At 41.4% G+C, this 16,638-nt stretch overlaps 1 protein-coding gene across 12 annotated transcripts in view; it reads right to left on the minus strand.

Annotated features, from left to right (window-relative positions):
• Positions 1-13,960, minus strand: part of SYNE2 (spectrin repeat containing nuclear envelope protein 2) — a 429,917-nt gene extending 415,957 nt beyond the window's left edge. For 7 of the 12 annotated variants that reach the window (XM_060174849.1, XM_060174847.1, XM_060174848.1 and 4 more), the window contains exon 1: positions 13,618-13,959. The gene's annotated coding sequence lies outside the window, so the exon portion shown is untranslated. Of the gene's footprint in view, positions 1-13,617 lie in introns of all 12 variants that reach the window. The other 5 variants (XM_060174850.1, XM_060174845.1, XM_060174844.1 and 2 more) reach the window with 1 other exon arrangement.
• Positions 13,961-16,638: the final 2,678 nt, after the last annotated feature.

Here is a 16,638-nt window from a genome sequence, read left to right on the forward strand (position 1 = left end):
ACACGCGGTAAAGCAGATCTGTAGGTGTCTATCATTGTCTCCTCCTCTCTGTCTTCCCCTCCTCTCATGCACCAGTGCCCCAAGGTCCCCTATACACACACACCTCCCACTCCTTTCTCAGAGTCCTTTGCTTTGGTGCAATACACCTTGCCCAGTCCAAGTTTTATTCTGTATATTCCCTTTCTGTCCTTGTTTTTTCCCACAATTTGCGAAAGCCCAAACTTGGAACCAATCCAGATGCCCAATGAGAAATGATTGATTAGAAAGGTTGTGGAATATATACCCAATAAAATAGTACTCAGCTGTTAAAAATGATATGGTCATCTCCTTTGCCTGAGCTTGGATAGAATTTAAAGAACATATTAAGTGAGATAAGCCCAAAAGAGAGGGACAAATTGTGGATGATCTCACTGGGTGAACCTTAAGACTCACAGACTTTTTTTTAATTTAATTTTTTTATACTTATTTATTTTCCCTTTTGTTGCCCTTGCTGTTTTTTATTGTTGTAGTTATTATTGTTGTCGGATCGGAAAGAGAGAAATGGAGAGAGGAGGGGAAGACAGAAAGGAGAGAAAGATAGACATCTGCAGACCTGCTTCACAGCCTGTGAAGTGACTCCCCCTGCAGGTGGGGAGCCAGGGGCTCCAACTGGGATCCTTACACGGGTCCTTGCGCATTGTGCCAAGTGTGCTTAACCCGCTGCACTACCATCCGACTCCCAAGACACACAGTCTTAACTACTCATTATATTTTAGCATTCTAACTGAACACTAGGAAAGTAGAGAAGTAAAATATAGCTGAAAATTAGCAACTACTTGATTTCAACACTATTCTTCTAGGGTTACATTGAGCAGTGCAATTCTTAAAAAGGTACTCTCTTACTAAATAATTTTTGACAAGGAACTATGGAAATAGTGAATATTTCTGAAAAACTGATTAAATTTCTAAGACAGCAGACCCTCAAACTATGAAATTATCCCTTAGTCTAGATTTCCCTTGAGACTTGATACAGAACTTGCAAACTATCAATCGTCCCCATTTTCTTTCTAAACTGGGGTAAAAGCTTCTCACCTGAAAACATACAGCCAGAATTATTTGTTTCTCAGTTTTCTCTAGAGACACATAGTTGCCAGTATGGTGGGTACAATTTCAATACCTGTTCTGAGGGCATTTCATCTCAGGGAAAGAACACAGTGCACTTTGGTGGCACTAAATTATCTCTTATTAGTCACAACATATGCGGCAACCGCATACAAAATCTGTCTGAAATTTTTTTAATGTTTCTATTTCCGAGACTAGTTGTTCTTTACTATATCTTCTTTTCATCTTTTTTTTTAACAACTTTTTTTTTTAATGAGAGACACAGACTAAAAGATAAAGAGACCAGAGCACTGCTCAGCTCTGGCTGGCTTAAAATGGTGCTGGGGAGGGGCTGAACCGGGGGCTCTTGCAATTTCAAGCATGAGAGTCTTTTATATATCCATTAGGCTATTAACCCAGCCTCTGTATTATATCTTCTAGTTTATTAAAATATTTATAAAGTGTATACTGAAGATAAACGTCCTAAAAAGTAAATAAGTCTTCTGATTCTTTGCCTCCAACAACTGAAGACTACAAAAATTTTTAAGATTTATTTTCAGGAGTCAGGCGGTAATGCAGCGTTAAGGTTAAGTGCATGTGGCGCAAAGCACAAGGACCAGCATAAGGATCCCTGTTCAAGCCCTGGGCTCCCCACCTGCAGGGGAGTCGCTTCACAGGTGGTGAAGCAGGTCTGCAGGTGTCTATCTTTCTCTCCCCCTCTCTGTCTTCCCCTCCTCTCCCCATTTCTCTGTCCTATCTAACAATGACAACATCAACAACAACAATAATAACTACAACAATAATAAAAAGGGCAACAAAAGGGAAAATAAATACATATAAAATTAAAAAAAATTTTTTTTTAAAGATTTATTTTCATGGAATTAGAGACTACACTTTTAAGGTTTTTAAGGAATACTTTTCCTTCTCTCAAAACCTTACTTATGGAAATATTCTTGACCCCAACTCGGCCCCCCCCCAAATATATATGACTATCAAAAAGTGTCACCATAGCTGTTTTATCCTTATGGGTTAATAATTAAAAGAATTGTTCAAAAATCCTTTATTGCATTCTACAGTATTTTCCTAAGTAGAACCAAAACTGGAAGCACCAAAGAATTTTTAGAAGACCACTAAGATCAATTAAGTTTATGTTGAAACTCCACTGAGCAACTGGTCAACTTCTGAACCCCTGGTATACCACACATAGGTACTGTTGCACTGAGGGGTAGCTTAGGTGTTGTGGTGTCTCATGTTATCATTTAAAAAAGGGGGGGGGGGCGGGAGGTAGCACAGTGGGTTAAGCGCACATGGCGCGAAGTGCAAGGACGGGATGAAGGATCCTGGTTTGAGCCCTCGGCTCCCCACCTGCAGGGGAAGCAGGCCTGCAGGTGTCTATCTTTCTTTCCCCCTCTATGTCTTCATCTCTTCTCTCCATTTCTCTCTGTCCTGTCCAACAACAAAGACAGCAATAACAACAACAATAATAACAACAATGGCAACAAAATGAAAAAGGTGGCCTCCAGGAGCAGTGGATTGATAGTGCAGGCACCAAACCCCAGCAATAACCACAGAGGCAGAGGGGGGGGGAGAAAACTTGGCCAACTAAGGTGCAGAGATTTGTATCTGTTAAAACACATATTTAAATATTTTACACATTCCTTTCACAATCTACAGTGAAATAAAAATGAAACTATTATCTATAATTTCTCCTTTGTTTACATCAGTATGGACAAAGGACAGTAGACCCAAAATTACAGATTCTCTATTTGATCACAATGATCGAAGATTATTTTAATAAACTAATATTTACTTAGCACTTAATTTGTGTCATAAAATGATACAGTTTACATGCATCATTTCTTTAATGCTCAGGAGTAAATGAGGTAGGTATTATCTACTCTATTTAGGGAAACAGGGAAAGCTAAGAGCAAGACCACACAACCAGCTGCTAGCAAGACTTGCTTGAACACAAGAATGTAGGCCCCACACTCCATCTCCTGAAAAGAAAGTTGCTAATGGACAAAGTGTATCTAACCTGCTCCCTTACCCCACAAAGGAAATTACCAGATTGTCCAAGCAATCACTATATGAGAGAATTAACAAATTAATATAGTGGTCAAATCTGTGTTAGTTTACATTTTCAGTCCTCTGCCCTTTCTTTTCTTCAACATAAAAAAGATGAAACATGTCTTTTGCCCACTGCTGTTGTTAACTAGCAAACGTGTAATTAATTAACTAACAGAACTGGTTTAGCAACAAATGAGAAGCTCAAAGTTTCTAAATTCTAACCCTAGGTATGTCACTGATTTAAAAGGTGATCCTAGGGCATTTAAGTTAAATTGTTGCCGTATGAGCTTTCAGACCATAGTCTTAAAGAAAAACTGACATCTATGAATCACCAATAATAAAAATGTTATCAAATATTAGATGAAAGAGGGAAAAGTTCATATTCTAGATACTTTGCACAATTACTGACAAGAATCCAAGTGTAAGCAAAGAGTGTAAACATCAGATTGTCCACAGTGATTCTCTCTAGGGAAAACGGCTACAGAAATGGAAAGTGAAAACAGCACGAAGGAATTTTGCTTTCAGTGTATATTATGTATTAAGTGCATATGTTTGGATTTTTGCAATAACAACAAAAAAAGTTAAGAAATGTCCAAATCCTTATCTGACTTCTTATTTGAATCCATGAACTTGACCTCAAATTACATTTCATCATGTAACAAAGGGGTAATATTAAGGGAAAGAGTATCATTCTGTTTGGCCCTCACATCCTCTCCAGTTCAACTAAAACAAGGCTCACTTTATAAAGTTTTTCCCCACTCCTATCCAAATGTTTCCATCCCAGTAGAAGCAAGAGGAAGAAAAAGAAGAAGAAAAAAATCTTGAAGGAGTTTAACCTTCAAGTAGTTCTACAAAAAAAAAAAAAAAAAAAAAAATACTGAAACTTCAGAAATAAGAGTAGGAATGAAACTTCAGGGGGAAAAACAGGGTATGAAACTCCCTGCTCAGGTAACAAGAGAAACTGCCCAGTTGGAGGGCTGTCCTCTCCTTATGTTCCAGAATCCTTAGTGGAAGCCTGAATGTGAAAAGGATACGAAATAGCTGCTGCCTTCAGTAGCCACTCACTCTTCCTAGCCCTTACTCTCCTTTTGCTCCAAAGAGCCTGAAGAGAATATACAGATAGAAGCTTTGAAATTAAGATGCTCAAAAATGTTAGGCCAGTTCTGAACCTCCATTTGTTTCTTAAGGGATAAAAAAACTAACGTCCAATAATTTGTGAAAATAGTTTACATGCAACCTGAGATATAGCAGGTTCACAATAAATGTTAGCATCCTTCTTTCAGAACGAACTGTTCAACTGTCAGCTAGGTGTCAACTATTGGAGCTCAGAAGACCCCTTGCTTTACCCACTGTTGATAATCTGTTTTCTCCCACACCTTCGCTTCCTGTACCCTCTCTCAGGTAATGGCACCAACATTCTCTTTTGCACCTTGGATAAAGTCTTCTCTTTCTACCTCCTCTTAATTGTCTCTATCTCTCTGTCTCTGTCTCTCTCTGTCAAATTTCTTCATTATGCAGCTGATTTCTGAAAACATCCTTTTCACTGGATGTGTCTCCGACACATCTTTCAGAATATTACCATAGTCTATAGCAAGCACCTGCTGTGATTCCCCACTGATAAGAAAAAATATAGTGCAAACACTTGCATATGCACAACCTAACCATGAATCATCTATCCAGATTTCTCTCCTCCCAACATGAACCCCAGCTTGAGCCCTGTCTGCTATTCTTCAATCTGCAATCTTTTTATTTTATTTATTTATTTATTTATTTATTGCCTCCAGGGTTATTGCTGGGGCTGGGTGCCTGGCACCATGAATCCACTGCTCCTGGAGGCCATATTTTTTTCCCTTTTGTTGCCCTTGTTGTTGTAGCCTTGTTGTGGTTATTATTGTTGTTGATGTTGTTCGTTGTTGGATAGGACAGAGAGAAATGGAGAGAGGAGGGGAAGACAGACAGGGAGAGAGAAAGACAGACACCTGCAGACCTGCTTCATCACCTGAGAAGCGACTCCCGTACAGGTGGGGAGCCGGGGGCTCAAGCTGAGATCCTTACGCCGGTCCTTGAGCTTTGCGCCACGTGCACTTAACCCACTGCGCTACCGCCCGACCCCCTCAATCTGCAATTTTTTCTCTTCCGTTCTCCTCTACCCTTATGAAAAAGCCCTACTCATCAGTCTAGGTCTAGATATATGCCCAGCTCACGTGTCAATATGTTCAAAAGTATCCCCAACTTTCCCAAAGTTGCCAGTAAATACCCCTTACTTTATGTATACACAGCACTTTACTTGTACTTTAATTGAAGCTTCTTTCATTCTGGATTATACTACTGTGATTTGTTTACAAGATGATCTCCCACTTCGGAACAATAGAGGCCATGCCTGATTCATGACTAATTGCCTCGAACACCTGTCACTTAACATCTAGTTCTCTGCAGCCTGAAATTATATGTGATTACTATGTGTTCTATAAGTAATGTGTAGTCTAATATGTGTATTAACTCAGTAATACTCATAACACTCCTATTAGAGAAATGCTATCTTGGTTTCCATTTTACAGATGAGCAAACTCTACTCAGAGAAGTTATATAATTTGCTCAGAGTGAACCAGCTAAAATATGGCAAAGTCAGAATTTGACTCAAGATCAGTCTGAATTCAGAAACTGTGCTCGTAACCATTACAATGTTACCACAGATGTTGCTAAAATTCATTGATTGCTTTAGCACTGATATATACTGGCATATTACTGAAGACCAAGGCCCCAATAATTTGTATTTTATTCTATCAGCAAATGACGATCACCTTGGTTCTGCTCTAGTCCAGGGATATAATAAGTCTAAAAGTATAAATAAGCAGGTCCACAGTATCCCAGATCAAATTATTTTTCTCCATTCTTAGCTCCCATCTGCAACCTCTTAAAAAAAAAAATCAGGAGAAAAAAATATCTGGAAAGAAGAATGAAAAGTTTCCTTCTTAGTGGGACACGTGACAAGTTTGTAAGATTCAACAAACATATGTAACCTAAAAGGACAGCATTTACGATCATCTAATTAACCTGCCCTGTTTGCATTTAATTGTTGTCTGTCTTCCCTCATTAGACTGTACACTCTATCAGAGCCCTACTCACTGTTGGATTCTTGAATCTGAAGCAGTACATTAGGTGCTCAGGAACTACTGATTAAAAGAATGTTGAATACAAAGAAGGAAACAACAGGATGCTGAAACCTAGATAAGCCAGGGCCTTCTATCATAATGGTGAGGAGGTCTCCATGGAGCTGACATTTAAATTGAGCCTTTGGTAAGTAGGAGCAAGTCAGAACCTGTAGAGAGGGGAGAGACATGGAAGAAAGCAAAGAAGATAGTGTGAGCCAAGACCTTGATTGGGGTGGGGCTGGGTGGTGTGTAGATTTATTGGAATTGATAGAAGGTTGCTGTGATTAAGTGCTGTCACCTCCAGGGAGAGGAAGAAACAAGAATGGAGTGATAGTCAGGTGAAGGACCATGCAGATCTTGCAGACAAGGTTTGGATGAACTCAGAGACCTCCAATATACCCTACCAATCCTGTTTTTACAGTTTAGAGAGTAATAAAATAGGGAAACTAAGTAACCTTTTGAGGCTAGACAATTGGTGAATGATAGAGTCTAGGCTAGGAAGCCAGGCTCTCTGACTTCAAAGCACATAGGACTACTATGCAAATATCAAAGGACATAATCGGCCTTACTGTTTGTCTATTGGGACACAAACCACTGCAAGATATAAGTGGTGGTGCTAGGGAATATATATGAAGATATGTGCCAGAGGGGCATGTGTCATCACTTTACTCTTTAAAAAAAAATACTGAACTGGGGAGTTAACTTAGAGCTTTGAACAGGTGTAATACCACTGGACAAACTTTTTGGCCCATTTTTCTTCAAACTCTAAATAGTTAGAGAGACACTAAAGCATCACTCCTCCATCCACCAAGTGTCTGTTGCTGCACTCATGTGCTCCATGGTGCTGCCGTGTGCTCTTGCCTCTGAGCCATCCGCCAACTCTCCATATATCCTCTTTGTTGAAATGCCCATTTATACTTTGGGTTGGCTGCTTATTCTTTTCTTTTCATTATTATTATTATTATTGTTTTGTAAATTTGCTTCCCCCCTTTTGTTGCCCTTGTTGTAGTTATTATTATTGTTGTTGTTATTGATGTCATTGTGCTGGAAAGGACAGAGAGAAATGGAGAGAGATGGGGAAGACAGAGAGGGGAGAGAAGGATAGACACCTGCAGACCTGCTTCACTACCTGTGAAACGACTCTCCTCTAGGTGGGGAGCCAGGGGCTCGAATCAGGATCCTCATGCTGGTCCTTGGCTATTCGCACCACCTGCTCTTAACTCACTGCGCTACTGCCCGACCCCCTGCTTATTATTTTCTGTCTGAGTTTTGTTAGTCTGCTCTGGGAGCAAATAGTTTATCAGATACATAATTTGAAAATAGTTGCTTTCAGTCTGTCCCCCCCTTCATTTCTGTCCCTGGTGCTTCCATTTGGTATTGGAACTCCAACATAGGCTTTGTACACAGTAAAGTACAAGTAGTCTACCAGGTGAGCTATCCCCTGGTTCACTTGCCTTATTATATTTTCATAACAGTATATTTGAAGATCAGCAATTTTAAATTTTAATACAGTTCTCGGGGCTGGATGGTGGTGCATGTGGTAGAGCACACATATTACTATGCCAAAGGACCTGGGTTCAAGCTCCTGACCCCTATCTGCAAGGGGTCTGGTTTCCCCATCTCTCTCAATTTCTGTCTTACCCAACAATGACAACAATAACAAGAAGGGCAACAAAATGGAAAGGATGGCCTCCAGGAGCAGTGGATTCGTAGTGCGGGCACCAAGCCCCAGTGGCAACCGTGGAGGCAATAACTAACTAAATAAAAATAAAATAAAATAAAACCAAGATTAGAGAGAACCTGTACAAGTCAGAACTCAGGTTATGTGAGGAGAAATTGGGCAGTATTAATTCACACAGATACACTGCCTACTTTCTTTCTGGCTTTGGAGTCCAAGTTGTGATATCTTGGCAAAAAATGACTATGATAATAGAGGTCGCTATGTTTATATTTTAGGGTGTATTTCCTTTTTTTTTTTTTGTCTCCAGGGTTATCGCTGGGGCTCAGTATTTGCAGTATGAATCCACTGCTCCTGGAGGCTATTTTTTCCCTTTTTATTGCCACTGTTGTTTATTGTTATTATTGCTGTCATCGTTGTTTTTATTATTGCCTTCATCGTTGTTGGATAGGACAGAGAGAAATTGAGAGAGGAGGGGAAGACAGAGAGGGGGAGAAAAAGAGTCACCTGCAGACATGCTTCACCGCTTGTGAAATGACACCCCCCCCAGGTGGGGAGCCAGGGGTTTGAACTGGGATCCTTATGCTTGTCTGTGCCCTTTGTGCTATGTGCGCTTAACCCACTATGTTACCACCTGGCCCCCAGTATTTCTTTATTTAGAAATTGCTGGTTTTCGCTGCATCAAGCTTACTTTTTCAGAATTAAAGAGACAGAGGCCGAGGGAGCTAGAGATCACAGCAGTGATGCTTCCCCTAGTGTGGTGAGGGACAGGCTTGAACCTGGATCATACACATGACAGACCAGATTTCTTCCCAGGTGAACTATCTTGCTGAGCAGAGATATATTATTTGTAATGGTTCAGATCATAGGAGTTAGCTAGTATAAGTTTAACATTCTAGTTATTCAGAAGTAGTTTTATCTTGTGTAAATTACAACAAAAGAAAGCTGTTCTAGATGGTCTCTCCCCTATACTCCCTAAAACAAACAAACAAGTCCTCCGAGCTCAAATATACCTAGGCTGTTAATACTTCTGTAGATTATAATGAATATATGGTGGGATAATTTTATTTAAAAAATGCATGTTCAAGCTTTTAATTAAAAAATTTGGACAAATTCAGTAAAAACCAAAAAGGAATAACATAAATTCTATTTATACAAGCGTTAAAGATGTGTTTTATTATTCATATTTGTATGCGAATAACGGATTACTAGCATTTTAGTGAATGTCCTTTGTAGTCACTTACTTAATGACAGCAAGTAATACTTTTTCTTCTGTTGACAGACCTTTGTTTCAAAGAAAGTCTGTTACCGGGCAGTAGCGCAGTGGGTTAAGCGCATGTGGCACAAAGCACAAGGACCTGCATAAGGATCCCGGTTTGAGCCCCTGACTCCCCACCTGCAGGGGAGTCACTTCACAAGCGGTGAAGTAGATCTGCAGGTGTCTATCTTTCTCTCACCTTCTCTGTCTTCCCCTCCTCTCTCCATTTCTTTCTGTCCTATCTAACAATGATGACATCAATAACAACAATAATAACTACAACAACAATAAAAGACAAGGGCAACAAAAGGGAAAAAATTAATATATATATATATATATATATATATGAAAGTCTGTTACCTTTGTAGTCCTTATATTTTTAGTTATAGGAAGCTTCCACTCAGTTGGCTAATAATTAATTTTATAAATAGTGTTTAGTTCATCAGAGCTGGATGAGAAGGCACTGCTAGATGTTCCTAACCACAGATTAATGATTTGATACCAGACTTTGTTGGTGAAGGTTTCTGAGACTTGGAAGGTAAGCTTGCTCTTTCATGAGTCATCATGTTGTCTCACAGTTGGCTGTGTTTTCTTAGCAACTGCCACTGATTTCAGGTTGGAGCAGGGAAAGTATGTTTTGAAATGATCCAGAAGGGAAAAGGAAAGGGGGTGGGGTGAGTTATCATGTGAAGCAGGCCAGTTGTTTGGCTAAGGATAGAATTGGACTATAAGTAGTAAAATTAATGTAGTATATACAAACATCAACTTACAATGCTGCACACTGGAATCTTATGTAATGTTACAGTGCTGTGTTACTTTGATAAACTTTTTTAAAAATAAAAAATAAAACAATTTAAAAAAGAGATGATAAAAAACATTTTAAAAACATTATTTTCTTTTGATAGGGCAGAGAGAAATTGAGAGGGGGAGAGGAAATAAAGAGGGAGAAAGAGAGACACCTGTAGCATTGTTTCACCACTGTAGGTGGGGACTGGGGACTTGAACTCAGGTCCTTATCCATGGTAATGTTTGTACTTAGCCAGGTGAGCCTGCCCAATTCAAAATGCTGTGGGGGAACAAGATAAATTGTGAAAGGGTTAGTGGGAGATGTGAGGGTGGTTGCAATTTTTAATCTGGGGCTTAGTGAAAACTTATTGAGACTTTAACATTAAGTAACAAAGTAGAGGTGGATGGCCTGGGAAGTGAAACAGTGCAGAAAGTGTTGGATCTATGAACATGAGGTCTTGAATTTGATCCCTGGCATTGCATGTGCCCGAATGACGATCTGGTTCTCTCACTCTCTCTTGTTAATAAATAGGTCTTTTAAAAAGGAGAAGAAGAGGTGGTGGTGGAGGGGACCAGGAGGTGGTGCACCTGGTTAAGCACACACATTACAGTGCACATGGACCTGGGTTCAAGCCTCTGGTCCCTACCTGCAGGGGGCAAAGCTTCACAAGTAGTGAAGCGTTGCTACAGGTGTCTCTTTCTGTCTCTCTCCCTTTTTATCTCCCCCTCCCTTCTCAATTTCTCTCTCTATCCAATAATAAATAAATAAATAAATAAATAAAGCATAAAAAGAATATTTTTTAAAAAGAAAAGTACTCAAGAGGTGGTGGTAATGGTAGTGAAGATACTCAAAGAGAAAGGCCACATTCCAGGGAGGAGAAGCAGCAAGCCCAAAGGTGCTCAAACAGTAGGAAAGCTATTTTGACTATGAAAATAGGAATAAGAGAGATTCGGACAGTAGCACAGCAGGTTAAGTGCATGTGGCGCAAAGCACAAGGACCAGCATAAGGATCCCAGTTCGAGCCCCCGGCTCTCCACCTGCAGTCTCTTCACAGGTGGTGAAGCAGGTCTATCTTTCCCCCTCTCTGTCTTCCCCTCCTCTCTCCATTTTTCTCTCTGTCCTATCCAACAACTATGGCATCAATAACAACAATAACTACAACAATAAAACAACAAGTTCAACAAAAGGGAATAAATAAATATTTTTTAAAAAATAGGAATAAGAAAACAAGTGAGAACAGAAAGGGATCAGGATAAGGAGTAGGGAGAACTTGATGGGGGGGGGGGTGAGGGGGTGGGGGCCGCAGTCAGGTTCTTGTCTTTTACTTGGTGAGCTATGGGAAACCCGGGAAAATATGAACAGAGAGTGGAGTGACCTGACTTATGTTTTAAAGCCTGCAAAGTGTTTAGTAATATTATTTTCTTCCTAGTTTCCCTGAGCAGGAACCACAGCTGTCTCATGCAGTATTATAAATACCACACCCTACACAATACACTAGCCATTCCAATGCTCATTAGATGAATTAAGTGATCTATCTAAAAATCTACTCTTACAAAATAAATATTCCCCAAACAGTAACTACTATTACTATTTAATTCCTGAGAGACTGGCACAGTAGTTGGCATACAGTAAAAGCTTGTTGGAGTAAACAAACAAATAATTTTGTAAAGTTACTGAAAAATCTACATTTAAAACACACGATGACTTAATGCAATTGAACTGATTGCTTTTTATCCTTTCCCTTATATATTAAAATGTGACCGTTTTCAAGATTCACATTCAACTCTCACATTATGCTACTTAGGGCACTACCTAGAACAACCCTTTGTGACTAAGTTCTTTAAAAAGACTACAACCCCCCACAAACACAATTAGTTTTAATGTGCTGAAATGCTTGTAAAACTTTGAGTTGCATAAACTTAGTCACATGATTTTTTTTTTTAATAGTCTTAATGTACGAGTGACTGAGCTGACCCAAACTGGCTTGATGTTGATCTCTGTGGAATTCAAAGGAAGCTCAGGAACTCAAAAAACAAAACAGAAACTGACAAAGAACTTAAGTATTTCCACTTTTTACTTAGGTCATTATCTCCAGAGTCTCCATTACAAAGAATTGAACAAGGATAGCACCTGTTCTCCCCCTCCTTGGAGATGCTGAAGGGTGGGAAGGAGTGGGAGGGGGGCGAGCTGGTGGAGCTAAGGCTATTCAATGTTTATCTCAGGAAGTCTAGGGAGCATCGAGTTTTTCAGAAGAATAAATAAGTAAATAAATAGAGAGTTTTATGCACATTAAAGCATAAAACACATCAAACGCTCCATCTCATAAAATACACCCCCCCCCAAGAGCTTTACATCTCAAAGGCAAAGCTCAGGGTGGTGACAAACGTCAATTATGAGTCAGGTGTGTTTGTATTCCCCCCAGTTTTTTAAAAGTGACCAAGTCCATCCCAGCACGACCACATAATATCTGCATGGAAGTCGTCGAAGCTATGGGAACTTTAAGAAAGGAGAATGGAAGTTGCCTGAAATTAAACTTAATGGAAATAGGAGAACGATGCCAAGTGTGAAGACAGAAAGAACCTCCTGATTTTGCCGACTTGCTGGTGCTTGTACACAATCGTGCCTCCAAGCATCTCGCCCAGACGCTCCCTTCCATAAGGGGAGGGAAAAATAATAACTTTCGGAAATAGCAGGCGTTCACAAAGGCGCATGTAACACGGGACTTCTCCATCAAATAAGACGCCTAATTTTGTTTCCAGCAGCACTGATTCTACACAAGCCCTCACCCACTGACCCCATACATATTTCTTTTCTTTTCAAAAGAGGAAAAATAATCTCTGGAGGAGAAGGTGCTACCGTCAGACCCCAAAGGCAGTTTCAGACAACAAAGACCCCTAGTAATCAAAATGGAATTATAATCGGCGCGGTGCGCGCGGCCCCCACCGCGAAGACTCTCTGCCGCCGCGCCCATCGCAGCTCGGGTGCGCGGGGTCTGGTGGGTTCCGCGCCTTCTCCAGCGCGGCGCGTCCCGGCCCGCGGGCTCCCGGGGAGCCCGGGCGAACCTCGCGCCGCCCGCGGGCCAGCAATCTCGGCGCCACGGCTCTCTGCGTGTTCCCTCACGCTGCGTTCAAAATGTTTCCCGCCCAGGCGTGACGCAGTGGATGAAAACAAACAGCAGACCCCCAGTTCCGGTGCCTGGGCCCCACCGGGGTGGCGGGGGACAGACTCTGCCGCGCAGCTCCTTCCCCGGGCGGGCGGGCCGGCGGGCTGGGGCCCGGAGGTGACACAAAGAAGCCGGAGAGACAAACGCCACCCGCCGGCGCTCTCTGCAATCCCCGGAGCGCCCCGCCCGCTGACAAGTTTGCAGCGCCTTCCACGCACCCCGCTGTCCCCACCCGGGGAAAGTTTCCTGTGACCAGGCTTGGACCTCGACATGGGGTCGGTTCCCGTCTCCCACCACCACCACCCCCGGGTTCGGAGATCCTTCCCTCCCTGGCCCCCGCCCCTTCCCGTCCCTCCAGTCCTCCCTCCCTCCCCTGCACAGCCCGCTCTCTCCGGAGCGCACCGAGTGCAGGGGCCCCGCGGCCGCGCTCACCCGCTGCGGGCCCAGCTAGGGCGAGGGCGCGGGCCAGGGGCGGCCCAAGTCGCGGTCCCACTCGCCTTGTTCCTTAGAGCGCGCCTTCGGCTCGGTCTCCCGCTCGCTTCTCCCGTCCAGCGGAAGGTTGATGGCAATGCAGTGCGCGCCCCGCTCCTTGGCGCTCTGAGAGCTGCAAACCACGCCCCGCGCCTTCCCCGCCCGCCGGGAGTCCCGCGCTCGCTACCGCTCGGCGGCCAGTGTGGATCCCGCCCGTCAATGCCAGAGGCGGAGCATCCCTCCTCCCCCCGCAGGCCGCGCGGGCTGCCCCGACCAGCAACTTTCTTTCCAGATTTTGTGGTATCTGAAATGTTACGAGAAAGATGTGAACTTCAAATACAGGTCAACCACTGCGAGTGTCAGGGGAGTGTCACCACTCAAAAAAAAAAAAAGCTTTTCTAAATCACTTTGATGGGAAACTTCTCTAATATTCCTGGACTCCTGACTCTGAGAACTGAGACTTTTTTTTTTAATTCCCTTTTGTTGCCCTTGATGTTTCATTGTTGTAGTTATTATTGTTGTTGTTATTGATGTCGTCGTTGTTGGATAGGACAGAGAGAAATGGAGAGAGGGGAAAATACAGAGAGGAGGAGAGAAAGATAGACACACCTGCAGACCTGCTTCACTGCTTGTGAAGCGAAACTCCCCTGCAGGTGGGGAGCCGGGGGCTCGAACCTTGATCCTTATGCCAGTCAAGAGACTTTTTAAAAGAGATCTGCGAATTAGCTACCAGGACTCAACTGATTAGATGTCCTTTTTAAAAGGATATTTAAAACCAGTAGCTCTTCTAGCATGGTCCAGACCTCAAGCCACATGGAGGGAAAGGGAAGAAAGGGCTGTTGACACTCAGATTACTGCGTCTCTCCCTCTCCATGGACACGGGGGAGAATGGAGACGATCTCAACACTAAGACACCAATCAGATCTCCCAGATGTAAAACTCAGTGGAAGTGGATCCCTGAGACTCTGTCCTGCAGGAGCCAGCTTGACTTTTCAGCAAATTACTCAAGGCCTATGGATTCAGAACTATGTCAGTCTACTCTCACTTATCTCTTGAGCTTCTATTACAGTATTAAAGACACTTGAGGTCCTAAATGAAAGTTACTGTATCAATTTACTATTATTGCATAATGAAACAATTACTATAATTTCTCTACTCAGTTCCTGTCTCAATCAAATCTAACTTCTTGTAAATCCAAGTTCATACATGTGGTGTGACTATAGAATCTTACATTAAGATTGCTTGGTGTGATGCTTATGATCCAAACTAAATGGAAGAGCAGAGATTTTAATGAAGTTTAACGATGCATTCAATTAACATACATTAATGAAACAATAGTTGAAAATTGTACCCACAATTTCAGACAATATTTCAAAAATTTATCCCTCTGGAAGGACTGCACTGACTTTTTTTTTTACAATGCTTATTTGAAATATACATTTTAATTAGCAGTCAATAAATAGCTCAATTCTTTACAAAATAGTTCATTACCAACCTATATGTTATTCTTTGTATTTTAAGATAATTTCTCAGTATCATTGCCCTTTTTGGGCTACCGAGGTTTGCCAATTTATTAATATTTCAGATCACAACAAAAGTCTATGAAGCAAGATGAACCTTCTTGTACAAGCAAGGTGAGGTGTCTAAGAATAATTCTATCTGATATAAACCAGGCAAATCAAAGAATCCATTTTGGGGAGAAGATAATCCCCAGGGATCATGATACTGCCTAGAAAACACTGCTATTTTCCTTCTCTGGTCTGTTTATTTTCATTTTACATCACTTGCTCCCTTTACAATAAATGCTGCAAAATCATCATGGCAACAGTCTCTGGAGAAAAATGTCATAAATTATTTCTTAATTACTCTTCCCCCTCTGGGCATCTATGCTATAGTCATCAAAGTGAAAGGATTATTGGTCCATGTTATATTTAGTGCACTTAAGTGAGTCCAGAATAAAGTGTCACAAAACATCTTCAGATGTCCTCAATCAGTCAGTTATTAACTGTGGTGTCTCCCCACATGCCAGTTTGGACATTATATTAACTCTACCTTCTAATTAGATTAATAGTGGGAGCACTGAAACAGATCCAACACAGTTGAAAAGAAAATGTAATTTGAAACCAAGCACACACCTGATTCTTGTGAAACAAAACACTTGGGCATGTGAACAGATGACTCATGTGCTAACATATCTGACAAACAGAGTAAGGGTTTCCATGAGCCCCACCATGCCCACATTCATGTAGGCATCAAAACAGTCCCAGTAAATAACATAGCATTGTGTTGTGTGTGTCCTAGCTATAATTTACATGTAGATATAATTATTCCATAAATATTCCACACCTAGGAGTCAGGTGATAGAGCAGCCAGTTAAGCGCATGTGGCACAAAGCGCAAGGACCGGCTCAAGGATAACGGTTAGAGCCCCGGCTCCCCACCTGCAGGAGAGTCACTTCACAGGCAGTGAAGCAGGTCTGCAGGTGTCTTTCTCTCCTCTTCTCTGTCTTCCCCTCCTCTCTCCATTTTTCTCTGTCTTATCCAACAATGACAACAACAACAATAATAACTATAACAACAATAAGAAAAACAAGGGCAACAAAAGGGAAAATAAATAAATATTAACAAATTAAATATATATTTCACATTTATGTATTTACATATATAGATAGGTATTTATAATAAATTACCTTTGAAGCTCAACAGCTCTCCAGACTTTGCTCCAATTGCAATAAATAAAAGTTTGGCAGTTTCCTCAAACTGAAAGCAATTTTTTTTTTTGCTTAGCTTAATTTTGTATTAGTGATTTAATAATGATCAACAATATTATGGGGAAAGAGGGATACAATTCCATACAATTCCCACCAACAGAGTGTCATATCCCATCCCCTCCATTGTAAGTTTTCCTATTTTTACCCCTCTGGGATGATGCACCAAAGATTTTTTTTAATTTCTTTATTAGGGGATTAATTTTTTATACTCA

Source organism: Erinaceus europaeus, chromosome 16, assembly GCF_950295315.1.
Source record: "Erinaceus europaeus chromosome 16, mEriEur2.1, whole genome shotgun sequence".
In the NCBI taxonomy this organism is placed as follows: domain Eukaryota; kingdom Metazoa; phylum Chordata; class Mammalia; order Eulipotyphla; family Erinaceidae; genus Erinaceus; species Erinaceus europaeus.